This window comes from Nerophis lumbriciformis, linkage group LG21 (genome assembly GCF_033978685.3).
Source record: "Nerophis lumbriciformis linkage group LG21, RoL_Nlum_v2.1, whole genome shotgun sequence".
Lineage (NCBI taxonomy): Eukaryota > Metazoa > Chordata > Actinopteri > Syngnathiformes > Syngnathidae > Nerophis > Nerophis lumbriciformis.
The window spans coordinates 34,899,050-34,912,500 of NC_084568.2; the positions used below are offsets into that span (position 1 = coordinate 34,899,050).

Genomic DNA, 13,451 nt, shown 5'->3' on the forward strand with positions numbered 1-13,451 from the left:
CCACTTTGTCAACAAATGCCTGAGCAAATTGTTTAAGAACAACATTTCTCAACCAGCTTTTGCAAGGAATTGAGGGATTTCACCATCTATGCACCGTAATATCATCAAAAGGTTCAGAGAATCTGTCGAAATCACTGCCCGAATGCCAGTGACCTTCGATCCCTCAGGCCATACTGCATCAAAAAGCGACATCAGTGTGTAAAGGATATCACCACATGGGCTCAGGAACACTTCAGAAAACCACCGTCAGTAACTACAGTTTGTCGCTACATCTGTAAGTGCAAGTTAAAACTCTACTATGCAAAGTGAAAGCCATTTATCAACAACACCCAGAAACGCCGCCGGCTTCACTGGGCCCGAGCTCATCTAAGATGGACTGATGCAAAGTGGAAAAGTGTTCTGTGGTCTGACGAGTCCACATTTCAAATTGTTTTTGGAAACTGTGGACGTCGTGTCCTCCGGACCAAAGAGGAAAAGAACCATCCGGATTGTTCTCGGCACAAAGTGTAAAAGGCAGCATGTGTGATGGTATGGGGGTGTATTAGTGCCCAAGACATGGGTAACTTACACATCTGTGAAGGCGCCATTAATGCTGAAAGGTACATACAGGTTTTGGAGCAACATATGTTGCCATCCAAGCAACGTTATCATGGACGCCCCTGCTTATTTCAGCAAGACAGTGCCAAGCCACGTGTTACAACAACGTGGCTTCATAGTAAAAGAGTGCGGGTACGAGACTGGCCTGCCTGTAGTCCAGACCTGTCTACCGTCATTGTTCTGATAGGATAGCAGCCGGAATCCTGCAGTAGGAAGGGGATTAATATGGCCCCATTCGTCGCAATTTACCTGACACATGAAACGTGACAGATTCGGGGGTGGGGGTGGGGTGCACTATCCACTTTAGCCGCCAGATGGCAGCAGAGTGTCGAATATCTCAAAATGTTCCAACTTTGCCCACAGCGTCAGTTGCCATGCAGAGTGGCGCTTTCCGTAATTTTCTGCAGACTGCATTGTAAAATGATTGACCCCCCCTCCCCACCCTTCCTCTCACACAGGTATGGGGCCAAATTAATCCCTTCCCTACTGTACATACTTTTAATATTTTGTACTGGTTAGGGAAGGTTTGATCAATTTGAAGGAGTCAAACAGAGACCGATAGTAGGTATGAAACACACATCTATTTTTTTTATGAACTGTCTGGAATGGAAGTATGCTGTCATTAAAATCAAGTGGCGTGGTAACTAAAAAAAAAAATGTTGGTGGCCGTCTACTGGAGTGGCCAAAATATTTCACGAAGTTAAGCTTTGACGCAGTAAGGTCAATGGAGCGGACACGTTTGTTACTGGATACTGGTGAGTAGCTACAGAGTTCCCTGCTGTTTAAAACTTTGAACCGGAAGTACAAGTGCTGTTCTGTTTTCTAATTGTCCATATCGTTTCTACGTCTATGGATTATTTATTCATCACTCCGAGCAACGTTGGTAAGTTTTACAATATAACTATAACAATTCTTACTTATCAAAGCGTCCCATTTGTGATGCATGTAGCAGTTTTCATGCATATTTGTACGTGCTATTAGCATTAGCTAATATGCTAACACAATTACATTCTTTTTGTCTTGTTTCAGTTTCACAAATTCCTCAATAAATTCACCAAAACGTTACCCTGGAGTTATTGAGTCTGTTTAGCTTATTGGAGAGCTAGCTTCTAGAAGCTAGTGGGTCCATGATGATGACTTCTGTTTTGTTTGATCACCTGTTTTACTGCCTTGTTACAGACACTGTTTGGAAACATTTAAGGTAGATAATAGGTGTTTTTTTTGTTCTAAAATCTAGCAAGTGCAGGTTATAAACATGTGTGCTCTTTTGTCCGAAAAATACAGTCTATACTCTTGATATTGAATACTTGAGTATTGGACGATACCGATGCATGAATCATAGTGCATCGTTTTAATATGTTATAGTGTGGACACTTGGAAAAGGGTTGATCAAGTGACATTACTCAGAAAAATGTTAGGCAAGAAAAACACTGTTTTGGAATTATTGAGTCTGTTTAGCTGATTGGAGGCTACCTTCCGCAGCGAGTGGGTCCATGACAATGACTTCTGTTTTGTTTGATCAGCCGTTTTACTGCCGTGTTACAGTTACCATTTGGAAACAATTAAGGTATGTAAATAAACATATACAAAATATTTCTGAGTAATTAACTCATTTCACAATGTATATATCTGCGGCTAACATATGGACATATATTTTTTATTTATTTCTGTTTTGTTTGATCAGCCGTTTTACTGCCGTGTTACAGACACTGTTTGGAAACATTTAAAGTATGTAATAGGTTGTTTTTTTTTGTTCTAAAATCTAGCGGGTGCGGCTTATAAACCTGTGCGCTCTATAGTCCGGAAAATACAGTATATACTTTTGATGTTGGATACTTGAGTATTGGCTGATGCCGATATTAATGCGGTTCGATATCAGCATGAACCATTTTAATATGTTGTAGTGTGGAAACTTGGAAAAGGGTTGATCAAGTGAAATTGCTCAGAAAAATGCAAGAAAAACACTGTTTTTAGACAACGTTTACCGGTCACAATAAATCATTAGGTTAAGCAGTAAGTTGAATGACGCGGACACGTTTGTTACTGGATACTTTTGAATACGCTTCTGCCTTGGAGAATTTGTATGTGTAAGTTATATGCAACTATAATTATCCGATACTTGTTGAAATTGACAAATGTGCTCTTTTCTCCATTAATCTTCAATTAAGAATTTTTTTTACGAACGTCTAGCTTGTGTGCTATTGTGAGCTCAGCTGTTGCGTAGCTGCAAGGTCCTAGCAGGTAAATGTTTTGACTAAAAGATTCAACAGAGCTAACAAACTGAGTTAATGCTCCTCTGTCTGGCTCCCTCGCTGACGTCAATAAATCATTAGGTTAAGCTCATGGCGTAAGTTGAACAACGCGGACACGTTTGTTACTGGATATTTTGGGGACTTAGTAATACGCAACATTAACTACTTGATACTTCTTTATTTTGACAAATGTGCTGTTTTACACTTCAATGCTTATTAAGTAAGTCTAGCTCGTGTGCTATTGTGTGCTTAGCTGCTGTGTAGCTGCTAGCCCCAAGTAGAGTGTTTACCTTTCGGAAACGACTCAAATACAAGGAACCGTGCGTGCTTGTTGGATTTTAAATTATAACCGTCCACATTTGCACAGGTGAACACACTACAGGACCGCTTGTATCGTAGATTATATCAGAAAGTTTTGACGCAAGCCGACTGTGGGAGGGGGGTGTGGCCTGCGAACCTGCAGCGAAGCGGGGTGTGCCAGGACCGGCTTCGAGATCAGCAACAGGTGCTGTTAAAGGCAGCAGTCGGGAAGGAGAAGAGAGAGTTGATGTTGGTGAAGCACGAACGAGAGCGAGAGCAAGACTGACGACACTCTGGAGAGAAACCATTTGTGTGCTCGATTGAGAGAAAAGACAACTGCTGAAAAGCACCCCGAAAGACTTTGCACTCTTATTGTAAAATAAAACCGTGTTGTCAACCTGGAAGAGCCTGGCATGTCGGTAATTGGTGGTCCGAAGAACCCGGAGGGGCAAGACCTCCACACCGACGTAATCCGATCTTTTTTTTGCTGATATTGGAACAATGTTGTATCGGGACACCCCTAAAACAATCATCCTCGTGAAAATAGTGGTGCCAATCTGGGCTGTGAACACTGGAGCAAGCCATCCTTCAAAGGACAACGTGACTTCTCTTATCAAGGCCCCGCGGGGGGTCTGCATGCGAGCGCTGTCAGACACCCTTTCAAATTAAAGCGGAATTTCAATGAGCGCTGGAAGGCAAGTGGGATTGTGTGTACCTCAAATGAGGGGGACTGACTGCCTTTTAAAAAGCCCCCTAAAAAAAGCTAAGGGCACACGAGTCCTCCTGACCCCGAGGGTGAACGAGCACCAAGCACACAGTAGTTTAGGATACAGATCTTTAATTAATCCTAATAGTCAGTCACCATAGGGCCAGGGTTAAAGTGAGGATGATGTCGTGGGATGTTCTTAAAGGGCATTTTGTCTTTCTACTGACATTTAATTACACTTTTTACGTATGTCTAGCTTGTGTGCTATTGTGTGCTCAGCTGCTGTGTAGCTGCTAGCTCCACGCTCCCGAGCACCTACGGTTAATTCAATATGATTTTTTGCTTTAGTGTTTCGTAACCACAGGCCGCCAAAAAATATCTGAGTCTCAAGTTATAGAGAAGTTATAAAGAAGCGCAAAAATGATGACTAAGTGAAGTAAAATTATATTTATATAGCGCTTTTCTCTAGTGACTCAAAGCGCTTTACATAGTGAAACCCATGATCTAAGTTACATTTAAACCAGTGTGGTGGCACTGGAAAGTATCTTGCCCAAGGACATGATGACAGTGACCAGGATGACAATTAAAATAAACTGTTGGACGAGGCTAACAATTGGAAGAAAGTGTTGGACGAGGCTAAGAATTGGAAGAAAATGTTGGATTAAGCTTACAATTGGAAGAAAGTGTTGGACGAGGCTAAGAATTGGAAGAAAATGTTGGATTAAGCTTACAATTGGAAGAAAGTGTTGGACGAGGCTAAGAATTGGAAGAAAATGTTGGATTAAGCTTACAATTGGAAGAAAGTGTTGGACTAGGCTAACAATTGGAAGAAAGTGTTGGCCAAGGCTAAGAATTGGAATAAATTGTCGGATGAGGCTAACAGTTGGAAGAAATTGTTGGACGAGGCTAACAATAGGAAAAAAAGTGTTGGACGTGCCTAACAATTGGAAGAAAATGTTGGACGAGCCTAACAATTAGAAGAAAGTGTTGGATAAGGCTAAGAATTGGATGAAAGTGTTGGCCGAGGCTAAGAATTGGAAGAAAGTGTCGGACGAGGCTAACCATTGGAAGAAAATGTTGGACGAGCCTAACAATTAGAAGAAAGTGTTGGATAAGGCTAACAATTGGAAGAAAGTGTTGGCCGAGGCTAACAATTGGAATAAATTGTCGGATGAGGCTAACAGTTGGAAGAAAGTGTTGGACGAGGCTAACAATTGAAAGAAACTTTTGGATTGAGCTAACAATTGGAAGAAAGTGTTGGACGAGGCTAACAATTGGAAGAAAATGTTGGATTGAGCTAACAATTGGAAGAAAGTGTTGGATGAGGCTAACAATTGGAAGAAAGTGTTGGATAAGGCTAACAATTGGAAGAAAGTGTTGGCCGAGGCTAACAATTGGAAGAAAGTGTTGGAGGAGGCTAACAATTGGAATAAATTGTCGGATGAGGCTAACAGTTGGAAGAAAGTGTTGGACGAGGCTAACAATTGAAAGAAACTTTTGGACGAGCCTAACAATTGGAAAAAAAGTGTTGGACGAGCCTAACAATTGGAAGAAAATGTTGGACGAGCCAAACAATTGGAAGAAAGTGTTGGATGAGGATAACAATTGGAAGAAAGTGTTGGACGAGGCTAACAATTGGAAAAAACTGTTAGACGAGGCTAACAATAGGAAGAAAGTGTTGGACGAGGCTAACAATTGAAAAAAAGTGTTGGACGAGCCTAACAATTGGAAGAAAATGTTGGACGAGCCTAACAATTGGAAGAAAGTGTTGGACGAGGCTAACAATTGAAAGAAACAGTTGGACAAGGCTAACAATTGGAAAAAACTGTTAGACAAGGCTAACAATGGGAAGAAAGTGTTGGACGAGGCTAACAATTGGAAGAAAGTGTTGGACGAGGCTAGCAATTGGAAGAAATTGTTGGACGAGGCTAACAATTGGAAGAAAGTGTTGGACGAGGATAACAATTGGAAGAAAGTGTTGGACGAGGCTAGCAATTGGAAGAAAGTGTTGGACGAGGCTAACAATTAGAATAAATTGTGGGATGAGGCTAACAGTTGGAAGAAGGTGTTGGACGAGGTTAACAATTGGAAAAACGTGTTGGACGTAGCTAACAATTGGAAGAAAGTGTTGGACGAGGCTAACAGTTGGAAGAAAGTGTTGGACGAGGCTAACAATAGGAAAAAAAAGTGTTGGACAAGCCTAAAAATTAGAAGAAAATGTTGGACGAGCCTAACAATTAGAAGAAAGTGTTGGATAAGGCTAACAATTGGAAGAAAGTGTTGGCCGAGGCTAAGAATTGGAAGAAAGTGTCGGACGAGGCTAACAATTGGAAGAAAATGTTGGACGAGCCTAACAATTAGAAGAAAGTGTTGGATAAGGCTAACAATTGGAAGAAAGTGTTGGCCGAGGCTAAGAATTGGAAGAAAGTGTTGGAGGAGGCTAACAATTGGAATAAATTGTCGGATGAGGCTAACAGTTGGAAGAAAGTGTTGGACGAGGCTAACAATTGAAAGAAACTTTTGGATTGAGCTAACAATTGGAAGAAAGTGTTGGACGAGGCTAACAATTGGAAGAAAATGTTGGATTGAGCTAACAATTGGAAGAAAGTGTTGGATGAGGCTAACAATTGGAAGAAAGTGTTGGATAAGGCTAAGAATTGGAAGAAAGTGTTGGCCGAGGCTAAGAATTGGAAGAAAGTGTCGGATGAGGCAAACAATTGGAAGAAAGTGTTGGAGGAGGCTAACAATGGGAATAAATTGTTGGATGAGGCTAACAGTTGGAAGAAAGTGTTGGACGAGGCTAACAATTGAAATAAACTTTTGGACGAGCCTAACAATTGGAAAAAAAGTGTTGGACGAGCCTAACAATTGGAAGAAAATGTTGGACGAGCCAAACAATTGGAAGAAAGTGTTGGATGAGGATAACAATTGGAAGAAAGTGTTGGACGAGGCTAACAATTGGAAAAAACTGTTAGACGAGGCTAACAATAGGAAGAAAGTGTTGGACGAGGCTAACAATTGGAAGAAAATGTTGGACGAGGCTAACAATTGAAAGAAACAGTTGGACAAGGCTAACAATTGGAAAAAAACTGTTAGACAAGGCTAACAATGGGAAGAAAGTGTTGGACGAGGCTAACAATTGGAAGAAAATGTTGGACGAGGCTAACAATTGAAAGAAACAGTTGGACAAGGCTAACAATTGGAAAAAAACTGTTAGACAAGGCTAACAATGGGAAGAAAGTGTTGGACGAGGCTAACAATTGGAAGAAATTGTTGGACGAGGCTAACAATTGGAAGAAAGTGTTGGACGAGGATAACAATTGGAAGAAAGTGTTGGACGAGGCTAGCAATTGGAAGAAAGTGTTGGACGAGGCTAACATTTGGAATAAATTGTGGGATGAGGCTAACAGTTGTAAGAAGGTGTCGGAAGAGGTTAACAATTGGAAAAACGTGTTGGACGAAGCTAACAATTGGAAGAAATTGTTGGACGAGGCCAACAATTGAAAGAAAGTTTTGGACGAGGCTAAGAATTGGAAGAAAATGTTGGCCGAGGCTAACAGTTGGAAGAAAGTGTCAGACGAGGCTAACAGTTGGAAGAAAGTGTCGGACGAGGCTAACAATTGGAAGAAAGTGTCGGACGAGGCTAACATTTGGAATAAATTGTGGGATGACGCTAACAGTTGGAAGAAACTGTTGGACAAGGCTAACAATTGAAAGAAAATGTTGGACGAGGCTAACAATTGGAAGAAAGTGTTGGAAGAAGCTAACAGTTGGAAGAAACTGTTTGACGAGGCAAACAATTGGAAGAAAGTGTTGGAGGAGGCTAACAATGGGAATAAATTGTCGGATGAGGCTAACAATTGGAAAAAAAGTGTTGGACGAGCCTAACAATTGGAAGAAAATGTTGGACGAGCCAAACAATTGGAAGAAAGTGTTGGATGAGGATAACAATTGGAAGAAAGTGTTGGACGAGGCTAACAATTGGAAAAAACTGTTAGACGAGGCTAACAATAGGAAGAAAGTGTTGGACGAGGCTAACAATTGAAAAAAAGTGTTGGACGAGCCTAACAATTGGAAGAAAATGTTGGACGAGCCTAACAATTGGAAGAAAGTGTTGGACGAGGCTAACAATTGAAAGAAACAGTTGGACAAGGCTAACAATTGGAAAAAACTGTTAGACAAGGCTAACAATGGGAAGAAAGTGTTGGACGAGGCTAACAATTGGAAGAAAGTGTTGGACGAGGCTAGCAATTGGAAGAAATTGTTGGACGAGGCTAACAATTGGAAGAAAGTGTTGGACGAGGATAACAATTGGAAGAAAGTGTTGGACGAGGCTAGCAATTGGAAGAAAGTGTTGGACGAGGCTAACAATTGGAATAAATTGTGGGATGAGGCTAACAGTTGGAAGAAGGTGTTGGACGAGGTTAACAATTGGAAAAACGTGTTGGACGAAGCTAACAATTGGAAGAAAGTGTTGGACGAGGCCAACAATTGAAAGAAAGTTTTGGACGAGGCTAAGAATTTGAAGAAAATGTTGGCCGAGGCTAACAGTTGGAAGAAAGTGTCAGACGAGGCTAACAGTTGGAAGAAAGTGTCGGACGAGGCTAACAATTGGAAGAAAGTGTCGGACGAGGCTAACATTTGGAATGAATTGTGGGATGACGCTAACAGTTGGAAGAAACTGTTGGACAAGGCTAACAATTGAAAGAAAATGTTGGACGAGGCTAACAATTGGAAGAAAGTGTTGGAAGAAGCTAAAAATTGGAAGAAACTGTTTGACGAGGCTAACAATTAGAAGAAAGTGTTGGAAGAAGCTAACAATTGGAAGAAAGTGTTGGACGAGGCTAACAATTGGAAAAAAAGTGTTGAACGAGGCTACGATTGAAAGAAAGTGTTGCACGAGCCTAACAATTGGAAGAATGTGTTGAATGAGGCTAACACTTGGAAGACCAGACCAAATCTACTTGCTGGAGACGTTTCAGGGATGTTGAGTCATCCTCCTCTGAAGATATAGTTCAATTGGCTAGCAATTGGAAGAAAGTGTTGGACGAAGCTAACAATTGGAAGAAACAGTTGGACTAGGCTAAGAATTGGAAAAAACTGTTAGACGAGGCTAACAATGGGAAGAAAGTGTTAGATGAGGCTAACAATTAGACGAAAGTGTTGGACGAGGCTAGCAATTGGAAGAAAGTGTTGGACGAGGCTAGCAATTGGAAGAAAGTGTTGGATGAGGCTAACAATTGGAAGAAAGTGTTGGATGAGGCTAACAATTGGAAGAAAGTGTTGGATGAGGCTAACAATTGGAAGAAAGTGTTGGATGAGGCTAACAATTGGAAGAAAGTGTTGGATGAGGCTAACAATTGGAAGAAAGGGTCGGACGAGGCTAAAAATTGAAAGAAAGTGTCGGACGAGGCTAACAATTGGAAGAAAGTGTCGGAGGAGGCTAACAATTGGAATAAATTGTGGGATGAGGCTAACAGTTGGAAGAAAGTGTTGGACGAGGTTAACAATTGGAAGAACGTGTTGGACGAGGCTAACAATTGGAAAAAAGAGTTGGACGAGGCCAACAATTGAAAGAGAGTGTTGGACGAGGCTAAGAATTGGAAGAAAGTGTTTGCCGAGGCAAACAATTGGAAGAAAATGTTGGCCGAGGCTAATAGTTGGAAGAAAGTGTCGAACGAGGCTAACAGTTGGAAGAAAGTGTCGGACGAGGCTAACAATTGGAAGAAAGTGTCGGAGGAGGCTAACAATTGGAATAAATTGTGGGATGAGGCTAACAGTTGGAAGAAACTGTTGGACGAGGCTAACAATTGAAAGAAACTGTTGGACGAGGCTAATTGGAATAAGGTGTTGGACGAGGCTAACAATTGGAAGAAAGTGTTGGAAGAAGCTAACAATTGGAAGAAAGTGTTGGACGAGGCTAACAATTGGGAAAAAAAGTGTTGAACAAGGCTACAATTGGAAGAAAGTGTTGTACGAGCCTAACAATTGGAAGAGCGTGTTGGATGAGGCTAACAATTGGAAGAAAGTGTTGAACGAGGCTAACAGTTGGAAGAAAGTGTCGGACGAGGCTAACAGTTGGACGAAAGTGTCGGACGAGGATAACAATTGGAATAAATTGTGGGATGAGGCTAACAGTTGGAAGAAACTGTTGGACGAGGCTAACAATTGGAAGAAAGTGTTGGACGAGGCTAATTGGAATAAAGTGTTGGACGAGGCTAACAATTGGAAGAAACTGTTGGACGAGGCTAACAATTGGAAGAAACTGTTGGACGAGGCTAACAATTGGAAGAAAGTGTTGGAAGAAGCTAAAAATTGGAAGAAAGTGTTGGACGAGGCTAACAATTGGAAGAAACTGTTTGACGAGGCAAACAATTGGAAAAAAAGTGTTGAACAAGGCTACGATTGGGAGAAAGTGTTGCACGAGCCTAACAATTGGAAGAATGTGTTGAATGAGGCTAACACTTGGAATACCAGACCAAATCTACTTGCTGGAGACGTTTCAGGGATGTTTGATATAGTTCAATTGGCTAAGAATTGGAAGAAAGTGTTGGACGAAGCTAACAATTGGAAGAAAGTGTTGGACGAGGCTAACAATTGGAAGAAACAGTTGGACGAGGCTAACAATTGGAAACAACTGTTAGACGAGGCTAACAATGGGAAGAAAGTGTTGGATGAGGCTAACAATTGGAAGAAAGTGTTGGATGAGGCTAATAATTGGAAGAAAGTGTTGGATGAGGCTAATAATTGGAAGAAAGTGTTGGATGAGGCTAATAATTGGAAGAAAGTGTTGGATGAGGCTAATAATTGGAAGAAAGTGTTGGACGAGGCTAACAATTAGAAGACCAGACCAAATCTACTTGCTGGAGACGTTTCAGGGATGTTGAGTCATCCTCAGCTGCAGATATAGTTTAATTGGGTTAACATTTCCAATCAGATTGATAGCAATGATGGATTCACTGTGACACTTTACTACAGCGTTCTGGGTCACCCAAAAAGAGTTTCTCCTTAATTGCGGTAAGGAGCAGTGGCCCTGATCACTTAAGTGTCCTCACTCCCTGTTGACTGGGATTTCATTTAGACACAATTGGATCAGTCCAACAAATAAAAGGGAAATGTAATTGAAAGGGTTGGCTCTCACATTGAAGTGTGGACTGATGTGTTGTAGTTTTAATGCTGCAGTCTGTTAAGATTCCTTTGTTTTTTTATGTCTCTTTTGAACAAATAATTTTTTTATGAATTGTATATCGATTGTGGATACTTCAATGGACATTTTTAATAACATATTGGCAGGGGAGTGGCGAGATATCTCATATATGAAAACTGTCTCATGGAAAGAACCCAGTCAGTCCATGGTAATGTTGCTTGGATGGCAACATATGTTGCTCCAAAACCTGTTTGTACCTTTCAGCATTAATGGTGCCTTCACAGATGTGTAAGTTACCCATGTCTTGGGCACTAATACACCCCCATGCCATCACACATGCTGGCTTTTACACTTTGCGCCTATAACAATCCGGATGGTTCTTTTCCTCTTTGGTCCGGAGGACACAACGTCCACAGTTTCCAAAAACAATTTCAAATGTGGACTCGTCAGACCACAGAACACTTTTCCACTTTGCATGAGTCCATCTTAGATGATCTCGGGAAGCCGACGGCGTTTCTGGGTGTTGTTGATAAACGGTTTTCGCCTTGCATAGGAGAGTTTGAACTTGCACTTACAGATGTAGCGACCAACTGTAGTTACTGACAGTAGGTTTCTGAAGTGTTCCTGAGCCCATGTGGTGATATCCTTTACACACGGATGTCACTTGTTGATGCAGTACAGCCTGAGGGATTGAAGGTCACGGGCTTAGCTGCTTACGTGCAGTGATTTCTCCAGATTCTCTGAACCCTTTGATGATATTACGGACCGTAGATGGTGAAATCCCTAAATTCCTTGCAATAGCTGGTTGAGAAAGGGTTTTCTTAAACTGTTCAACAATTTGCTCACGCATTTGTTGACAAAGTGGTGACCCTCGCCCCATCCTTGTTTGTGAATGACTGAGCATTTCATGGAATCTACTTTTATACCCAATCATGGAACCCACCTGTTCTCAATTAGCCTGCTCACCTGTGAGATGTTCCAAATAAGTGTTTGATGAGCATTCCTCAACTTTATCAGTATTTATTGCCACCTTTCCCAACTTCTTTGTCATGTGTTGCTGGCATCAAATTCTAAAGTTAATGATTATTTGCAAAAAAAAAAAAATGTTTATCAGTTTGAACATCAAATATGTTGTCTTTGTAGCATATTCAACTGAATATGGCTTGAAAAGGATTTGCAAATCATTGTATTCCGTTTATATTTACATCTAACACAATTTCCCAACTCATATGGAAACGGGGTTTGTATATACATATACATGTATACATGTATATATATATATATATATATATGTATATATATATATATATATATATATATATATATATATATATATATATATATATATATACATATATATATATATGCATATACATTTATATATATGTACATATACATATATAGACATACAAACACCGTTTCCATATGAGTTGGGAAATTGTGTTAGATGTAAATATAAACGGAATACAATGATTTGCAAATCATTTTCAACCCATATTCAGTTGAATATGCTACAAAGTGGGTGCCATGATTGGGTATAAAAGTAGATTCCATGAAATGCTCAGTCATTCACAAACAAGGATGGGGCGAGGGTCACCACTTTGTCAACAAATGCGTGAGCAAATTGTTGAACAGTTTAAGAAAAACCTTTCTCAACCAGCTATTGCATGGAATTTAGGGATTTCACCATCTCCGGTCCGTAATATCATCAAAGGGTTCAGTGAATCTGGAGAAATCACTGCACGTAAGCAGCTAAGCCCGTGACCTTCGATCCCTCAGGCTGTACTAAATCAACAAGAGACATCAGTGTGTAAAGGATATCACCATATGGGCTCAGGAACACTTCAGAAACCCACTGTCAGTAACTACAGTTGGTCGCTACATCTGTAAGTGCAAGTTAAAACTCTCCTATGCAAAGCGAAAACCGTTTATCAACAACACCCAGAAACGCCGTCGGCTTCGCTGGGCCTGAGCTCATCTAAGATGGACTGATACAAATTGGAAAAATGTTCTGTGGTCTGACGAGTCCACATTTCAAATTGTATTTGGAAACTGTGGACGTCGTGTCCTCCGGACCAAAGAGGAGAAGAACCATCCGGATTGTTATAGGCGCAAAGTTGAAAAGCCAGCATCTGTGATGGTATGGGGGTGTTTAGTGCCCAAGACATGGGTAACTTACACATCTGTGAAGGCGCCATTAATGCTGAAAGGTACATACAGGTTTTGGAGCAACATATTTTGCCATCCAAGCAACGTTACCATGGACGCCCCTGCTTATTTCAGCAAGACAATGCCAAGCCACGTGTTACATCAACGTAGCTTCATATTAAAAGAGTGCGGGTACTAGACTGGCCTGCCTGTAGTCCAGACCTGTCTCCCATTGAAAATGTGTGGCGCATTATGAAGCCTAAAATAGCACAACGGAGACCCCCGGACTGTTGAACAACTT

The 13,451-nt window shown here is 41.0% G+C and overlaps 1 protein-coding gene across 1 annotated transcript in view; it reads right to left on the reverse strand.

Moving 5' to 3' along the window:
* The window catches only part of csmd2 (CUB and Sushi multiple domains 2), an 828,472-nt gene that overhangs the window by 438,755 nt on the left and 376,266 nt on the right, over window positions 1-13,451 (reverse strand). The gene's annotated exons all lie outside the window — the stretch shown is intronic.